Source organism: Eutrigla gurnardus, assembly GCF_963514095.1.
Source record: "Eutrigla gurnardus genome assembly, chromosome: 2".
Lineage (NCBI taxonomy): Eukaryota > Metazoa > Chordata > Actinopteri > Perciformes > Triglidae > Eutrigla > Eutrigla gurnardus.
In genome coordinates, this window is record NC_139916.1 from 25511509 (window position 1) to 25520089 (window position 8581).

Sequence of the window (8581 nt, forward strand, 5' to 3'; positions counted from 1 at the left end):
TTGATTCATGAAAATGCAATGCAATAAAACGTGTTCCAGCTCCACACGACAACAATTTTAGCTGGACAAAGAGTGAGGTTTCTCTTATTGCCTTTTGTTTTGCAACAAAGTCGTACCTCCAAAGCACTAATAGATATTGACCATATGATTAAGTAGACTTAATGGACATACGCTACTAGCATGACGATGGACTAAGAAGGTTAAATGCAGTAGAAAGTTTGTGCTTTGGCTGCTGCTAATGAGATGTGTTGCTGGCGCCGGTTACATCATGAGACTCCTGTACGTGAGCCATCATCTCCACTGTGACCAAGCTTGAATGAGCAGCACGCCAAGTCAGGGTGTGTGTGTGTGTGTGTGTGTTGGTGTGTGAGTAGGTGGGTGACTGAGGGAGCTTTACAACTGCATGCTAGTCAGTGTTTGCCTCAGCTCTGTGCTTTTCTGCTCCCCCAGACCGGACACAGAGGTCCCCAGCTCTGCCATGACTCACAGACGCCACCATCACTAGTGAGTACCTGTATAAATGTTGCATGCTGGGGGAATTTGAGGAATGAGGTGGTAGAGGTAGAGGTGGTTGAGGAAAATCTTGCTGTCATTGTGGTAAAATGCTTAATTGATATGGGAAAAAAATGTTAATGGAATGCATTTCTTATTTCCTGTCTAGTTAAGTGATTTTAAAAAGAGTAATAGCTGTTGTTATGTGTGCTGCTCAGTGCATGCATGTATTGTTGTGTGCGTGCATGTGTCAATGCTACCGTCGGCTAAAACAGACAACACACAGACTTTGTGTTGCTGCACCAACAGAAGTAAAGGTGGATGGTGTTTGTGTAGCACTAATGATGTCACAGCCGCTGAGCTATTTTTAGAAAGGGGTCTGAAGAAGGCAGCCCCCCTTTCCTCGAATGATATTATTCAAAGCCTTTCATCGGTGCGTCCTCTCCTCTCTGCCTCTTTAATCTCACTGTTTTGGTCAATATAGATCCTCCAATTGTAGCCTGTCACAGTAGTTTGGCTGCCAGATGCATACACATAGCTACTTTACATCTGTTTTCCCCCAAAAAACACAAAACAAACACAATCACATTTTTGGAAGCTGTGATTTCAGAACCCAGGGAAAGTAATAAGAGACAATTAAATAAATCAAATATATGTACTTAGAATAAAATATGTTACAATCCATTTTACTGAAAACACACAGAATGTCCTGCAGTATAACGACTCCTAAAACTTTTGCCAGGATTAATGACTGTTGCCTCTGGCTATGCCAATATGTATGAAGTTGATCAATATTAATGAGGAATCTGCAAACAATCTGGAATTATTCATGTTTTAAAGATAGGATTTATGTATCTGGATTTATGTATGAGTTTCATGCATCACGCTTAAATGGAACTTAGTTGCCAGAAAAAATGTGGGGATTGTACATGTCTGCAAACGAGGGGATGCCTTGAATGTTTATGTATCTGAATCAAAAAAACTAAAAAGCTCAGTTACGTACAATGCTAACATTTTTTTTCCTGATGATAGGCTGCTGATATGATACATAACCTCTAGCAACAAATTCTGCTCTTACATGTAGAATCTGCAGGCAGTAGGACAAGATCGTACCATCGGATGCTTTGTGGTTTCGGTTTGGAGTGCGAGTAATAGCGACAAATCACATTCTAGCAGGTTGTGTTGACCTCTTGTTAATCCCAATGCCTGCCTGTCTACAAAGCTCATCATTTAGTTCTAGGATGTTCATGAGGATCTTTATTTTATCTGACATCCAGAGACTCGCATAAAAGTCATATTTTCTGCTTCGCTGGTTCTCGATTGCATAAGAAAGAAAGAGCCTCCATCTGTTCCACCCAGGGCTTGCCTGCGCTTAACAGGGTTTTCATCATATTACCCAGCAGCCCCTCCCCTCCCACTGTAAGGGCAAAGCCAGGGCTTGTTCAGAGCCGGGGATTGACTGACATGGCTGATCATGTGATCCACCCCAGCTCAAGGTCGCTGGTGGGTCTGTTTCACAATGCTGAGAATCCAAAAGTGCCCTGAGTAATCACATGGTTGGCCAAGAGTCACGAGAGGGCGTCAACATAAGCTTTGGTTTGACATATTTCTTGTATTTTCCTTTTCCGGTTTGAAGCAAACTTGGTAAAAAGGGAGGGCTTCCATTTGTGATACAGAGCTGATGACTCTCTAATACTGGCAGCAAGGCCAAGTGTGTCTGTGTAATATTCTGCGGTTTGTTTCTCATGATGAGACATTTAAACAAGCTGGCCACTGCTAATAAAATATTCTTCACTGAAACTGACTTCAAACTTCACCACAGGTGCCAGCAAATGGATCCAGCCTTGTTTATTGAGACACTCGCTCCCCCTTCTTGTCCATTTTGCACTTGCTAGACAGAGCAGTCCAGAACGAATCCAATCTGGAGTGACAGGAAGTGTGGAAATCAGACTGGGGGATTCTCTTCTCATGTCAAGCTTGTTAGGAGTCCATGAACTGGCTGCGTTTCTGTAGTCGTCCAGCTCTGGAGCACATAACTGGACTTAATTACTTGTGTTTCGGACCCTTCATACCACAATGTAATACTTTGCCGCAGTAAAAAGCCTGGTTTAGAGACGATAAAGTTAGCTAATGTTGCCAACATTTACTCTCTCTCTCTCTCTCTCTCTCTCTCTCTCTCTCTCTCTATATATATATATATATATATATATATATATATATATGATATATTTGATGGGCGCCCATATATATATATATATATATATATATATATATATATATGGGCGCCCATCAAAATAAACATTTAACAACCATTCCCCACCAACTCCTGGAAATTAAATAATGCTAAATAGTTTTTTATTTTTGAGTGAATATGTGGGTCAGTATAGGAGTTTTACCCATGAGCCTGCCGTTGAATTGTTTTCAACATCTATGACTTAAATTATGTAACAAGCGTTCTTATTGTATGCCAAACCATAATGTTTTACGAAACCTAACCAAGATTGTATTTTTGGGTGTTTTTGTTTAAATTTACGAGGTCAACAATGTGTAAAACTGCGACTGTAATCAGGTACAATATACGTATCCCTGGAAATGTAGTTGAGAATACAGTTTAGTTGTGTGATACGTCATTTTGTATGAGACACGGTTGCTGAAGGTAGATGAGAGTTTTCCCACTGAGAAGCCGATTCAATGAGGTCGAAGCTGCTGTGGTTGATAATTCTCTGGTGGTTCATCACTAACATCGACCCCTTTTACATAGCAGTCACTCACTCTATTGTTAATCTTAAAATATTGAGCAAAGCAGCTTTAACCCTGTGAAGAAATGGACTTTCTGATTCACGTTGTTAATTCATGATCTGCTGGGTACATGTTGTGTTGCGGTCACATGGTTGTTTCAGGCTGCAAGACGGCATCAGAGCAAAGCAGCAATAATATGGTGACATGTTTCCAAACAAAGCCGTGAAGTAATTAACGTGGAAGTGCTCTTCAGAGAAATGCTTGACAATTAGATTCAAATGGCTGTTAATTATTGAGAAACGGTGCTGTCAGATAATGACTGGTGTGGATGTGGTTGATAAAGGCACTGCCATTTATCTCACCGTGGGGCCTAATAACACCACATACATCACTCTGCATGACAGCCATGCCAAAGAAAGCAGCTGGGGAAGCAACGCTGTGTTCAAGATTGATCGATCACACATTATTGGAAACAACGTATTTCCACAGAGCACATTACATTGTTCTCAATCGACCGTTATCACACAGGTAAATTGATCCACACGTGTCTGCCCACTTTTTCAATGATGAAATATGCTGAAATATTTAGGGAGACCTCCTGGTTAAAGTTTAATGCCTTGCTCACTGTGCACCTTTGCATCATGAAAGATGACTGTTGCGGTGTCAAACAAGCCTTTGTGCATCGCTTTAAACTGTCGAGGAAAATGACTAAATCATGAACTAAGTGTCGACGCCGCTTTTCTGCTGGTCCCATCCTCGCTGTTGTTTTAATGCTACATAAACAAAGGCAAATAGCCTTAGAGGAGCTACAAACAGATGAAATTAGCCTCCGTGTGTTGTAGAGGGAGATCTGTGTGTATTCAGTATGCAGCAGTTGTTGTTGGTTACAGTGATGTAACAGCTCTGCAGCACATGGGGGCACGGCTGTTTTTCACAAAGCAGTAGTACAGTAATTACAGACGGAAACTGTCAGATGGCACATACAAGTAGAGACATTGCAGCTAATTAAGAGTAGCCTCATATAAGCACTGTCATCGCGTGTGAAGAAGCCATAAATAGATCAGGCTTTTGATTCGCTCTCCTGCCGCCGCTGTTTGTGTTGAATTGATCTAATTGTAAAGTCTCTTTCATGGCAGCGCTGCGGAGCGCAGCTGAGAGTATCAGAGATCAAAGCGGCCTCGCTTTCCCATAAATCTGCATCGGGGGCAAACTCAGGCAGCCAGGCAGCGCCGATGCTAAACACGCCAGCTGTATACCTGCACCGCCCTGATGATTCCAGTCTCTTGACCATAATGTAATAACATGAGTCCTGACTATACAATATTGTAATCACATTTGACTGATAATGTCATACCTTTCAATGAGGCATTCAAAACTGACGATGACGGATAATATAATAACTTCAAACATATGCTTGTTTTCCCTGAAATGTCAAGTGTGTCCATCCATCCATCCATCCATCCATTGTCTACCGCTTATCCTGTATTCAGGGTCGCGGGGGGGCTGGAGCCGATCCCAGCTGTCATTGGGCGAAGGCAGGGTACACCCTGGACAGGACGCCAGTCTATCACAGGGCCGACATATAGAGACAGACAACCATTCCCTCTCACATTCACACCTACGGGCAATTTAGAGTCACCAATGAACCTATTTGTCAAGTGTGTAAGTGTACAAAATATACACCGCTCAGAAAAATGAAGGGAACACTTAAATCACACATCAGATTCATATGAACGGACTAGTCAAGATGAAAATCTTTACTGATTTACATCGATTATTTGTTGAGAACAAAATGACATATACGGTCAATAGAAATCAAAATGATCAACCCATTAATGGCTGGATTCAAAATCACACTGATTAATTTGATCAATTCAAATCACAGGCTGATCCCACTTGCGTGAATTGTATCACAACAACTGATCATATGACTCAATAGTGTGTTTGGCCCCCGCGTGCCTGTACGCTCTCCTGACGACATGACATCTGGACTCCTGATGAGTTGGCGGATGGTGTCTTGGGGGATCTCCTCCCAGACCTGGATCAGGGCATCAGTGAGATCCTGGACAGTCTGTGGCGGTACTTGGTGGCCTCTAATGCACCGATACATAATGTTCCATAGGTGCTCAATTGGATTTAGGTCAGGGGAATGAGATGGCCAGTCAGTGGCATCAATGCCTTCGTCATCCAGCAACTGCCTACACACCCACATGAGACCGGGCTAGTCCTGCACCAGGATTAATCCAGGGTCCAGTGCACCAGCGTAAAGTCTCACAATCACTCTCAGGATTTTGTCCCGGTACCTAACAGCAGTCAGGGTACCGTTGACTATGACATGGGCGGCCCTCCAAGGATATGCCTCCCCAGACCATCCCTGACCCACCACCAAACCGGTCTGCTGGGTGATGTTACAGGCAGCATCAAGTTCACCACATTGTCTCCAGCACGCCTGTCACATATGCTCAGTTTGAGCCTGCTCTCATCTGTGAAGAGAGCAGGGTGCCAATGGCGGAGCTGCCCATTCTGGTGTTCTCTCCCAAATGCCAATGGAGCTGCACGGTGCTGGGCTGTGAGACCAGGTCCCACTAGAGGACGTTGGTCAGTTTGGTCAGAAACATGAACACCAGGTCCTGCTGAAGGGCATTTTGTAGGACTGGAGGTCATTTTTGGCAGTGCTACTCCTGTTCCTTCTCGCACAAGGGAGCAGATCCCAGTCCTGAGCTGGGTTTAACTTCCTTAATGGGCAGATTAACATCCGTGAAGTTTAACTGACTTGGTGTTATACAGTGATGATTAAGGGTTCTCTTAATTTTTTCGACCGGTGTATAATACTGTGAAAGCCCTCACGTTCAACAGTGATTTCCTGTTTGGAAACGTTAAACTGAGGCTTTATAGAGAATATAACATGTACAGCAGGTTATGTTGTTATCAGGCAGAGAAGAATTGAAGTAAAATCCTGATCAAAGGGGAAAGGAACCCAACCAAACCCATTCTGATTGGTCTATTAGTCACACATTGATGTCACACAAGCGAATGCAAACCAGTCGATTTAATCTCCATGAAATATTCTCTTTCATCTGAGTCAACAGTGATTCCCACTGAATGACGTGTCTCCTTTGACTCGCCTGATCTTGTGAAATTTGTTAAAAAAAAATGCGTTCAAAATCAAATTTAAAACAGAAGAAAACAGTTGACCTTCATTTGAAAGTAGAAACTTTTGGACTTTTACTCAATTTCCTCCTTTAATTTCGACCAGGCAGTTTCCTATGGGCCTGATCCAAAATCTTGCTCTGCATACAAAACACTATGTAAAGAACTGAGTGTAGAAGCACGGCCATGTGACCCGTCCAGATTGTTTCCCTGTGCATTCCAATATCAATACAACCATATTAATATGCCAGAAAAGATTAAGTAAGTCAAATGTAGTATGCCAAAAACACCAGGATGTCCTACTGCTCGGGTCTGTCGCCCATTACACCACTGTTAGTGTTCATTCATACCAAGTGGTTTTATTGCTTGAACATAATTAAGTACTTTGCTGCGTTTTGTTCATTAACCACAGGTTTCAAAGTGATTCAAACTGTGACCATTTGGTCTGGAAAAATGACCAGGGAACATTCCCTGGTCATTGAGAGTGCAGTTTAGTTGAATGGGAACACAACTTTGTCAGAGACAGGGTTGACTGCATCCTGTCACATTCTGCAGTATGCCAGCATGCTTTTCTGGCTTTTCTGACCCACAGTCCTTTGCACGGCAGATATATGCACGAGAAGGTGCCATGTTTTGAGGAAGCAGCATGTTTGAAATGAAAATGAATACTGCGTGCAACAGTACATACTTTGTAAGGGCAGCAGCATAGTAAAAGTAGAAAGAAAAAGTATGTGATCTGGAATGCAGACACTGTTTCTCCTGAAACTAATATAATTCATTTAAAATCTGAACTAAATGAAAATTCCAAATTAGAGGTGATGAGACAAATCACAGCCTCTTGATGGCACACATGTTTGTAACCTCCTTGAAAGGGAGACAGCTGAATGAAGGCTTCCAAAACATCATATATAACTCAAAAATAACTTGAGGCCAAACGAGAATAGGTGAGACTAGAAAACTAGGGTCCTGCAGTGAGGTCATGGAGCCTTACACATTTGGAAATTTCTTCAGAACTGTAGTTTTACTTTTTACTCAAGTATTATTCAGCATTTTATTTTGCTACAGTTTCCATGTATGCCTTTGTTACAACAAGTATATTATTTACTGTGCATTTGCCAGCATTGAGGTGCATGCAGTTTAAGTAACTCACTCTTCACTGTGTGTTCACACGTTAGCAGAAATACTTTCCCTTCCATTATTGACATATTTAACGTGTATTCAGTCTATGAGGCTTTGAATGATTTTTCAGAGTAGTCTAACTAATGTATTCTTTAAGCCTTAAGTTGTTGTGATTTAGCCTTTCTGAGGCTCTTCTGTATTCATCCTGGCACCTTTCCTGTATTTGTCAGCTTGGAGAGCGTACAGTCCTGACAGTAGTATTGTTGTCATATTCCAGTGAGGATAAATGGATAAAGCCTTTCTCTGTATTGTGTGGAGTGACGTTCATTTGCAGTTCCATAGTGATGGAAATGTACTGAAATGGTTTGAAGTTAGCTTTATTTTCTATCTGATGTCACATCAATTATGGCATGCTGTCGTGTTGATAGCCCCTCTACTCCCAGTGTCTCAGCATACTGGACACTGGCCAAAAGAAACACTTCAAATAAAACATAATTACACTGTCACCACCTGATTTCTTATTTACTCAAATATCTGATGGGTTTTTTTGTGTTGCGCAACCCAAAATATAGAAAGTCTATCATATTTGTCACTTTAGTCAGTCCTCTGTGTATTCTCTGTGTATTTTCTGTGATTTAGTTTGTTTTGTTGGTGTGGAAGGGTATTTAATGGATGGATGGATGAATAGATGGATGGGTGGATGTTTGGGTGGATGGATGGATATGTGAATGGATGGATGGATGGATGGATGGATGGATGGATGGATGGGTGGGTGGGTGGGTGGATGATGGATGGATGGATGGATGGATGGATGCTGGATGGATGTTGGATGATGGATGGATGGGTGGGTGGATGGATGGATGGATGGATGGATGGATGGATGGATGCTGGATGGATGTTGGATGATGGATGGATGGGTGGATGGATGGATGGATATGTGAATGGATAAATGCATGGATGATGGATGGGTGGATGGATGGATAGATGGATGGATGGATGGATGGATTATGGATCAGTGAATTGATGGGATGGATGGATGAATAGATGAATGGGTGGTTGGATTATGTGCAGACAGATGTGT

At 42.2% G+C, this 8581-nt stretch overlaps 1 protein-coding gene across 2 annotated transcripts in view; it reads left to right on the forward strand.

Annotated features, from left to right (window-relative positions):
* The first annotated feature begins 485 nt into the window (after window positions 1-485).
* The window catches only part of iqsec1b (IQ motif and Sec7 domain ArfGEF 1b), a 92242-nt gene continuing 84146 nt past the window's right edge, over window positions 486-8581 (forward strand). Inside the window, exon 1 of one of the 2 annotated variants that reach the window (XM_084039062.1) lies at window positions 486-504. The gene's annotated coding sequence lies outside the window, so the exon portion shown is untranslated. The remainder of the gene's footprint in view (window positions 505-8581) is intronic. The other variant, XM_084039063.1, reaches the window with a different exon arrangement.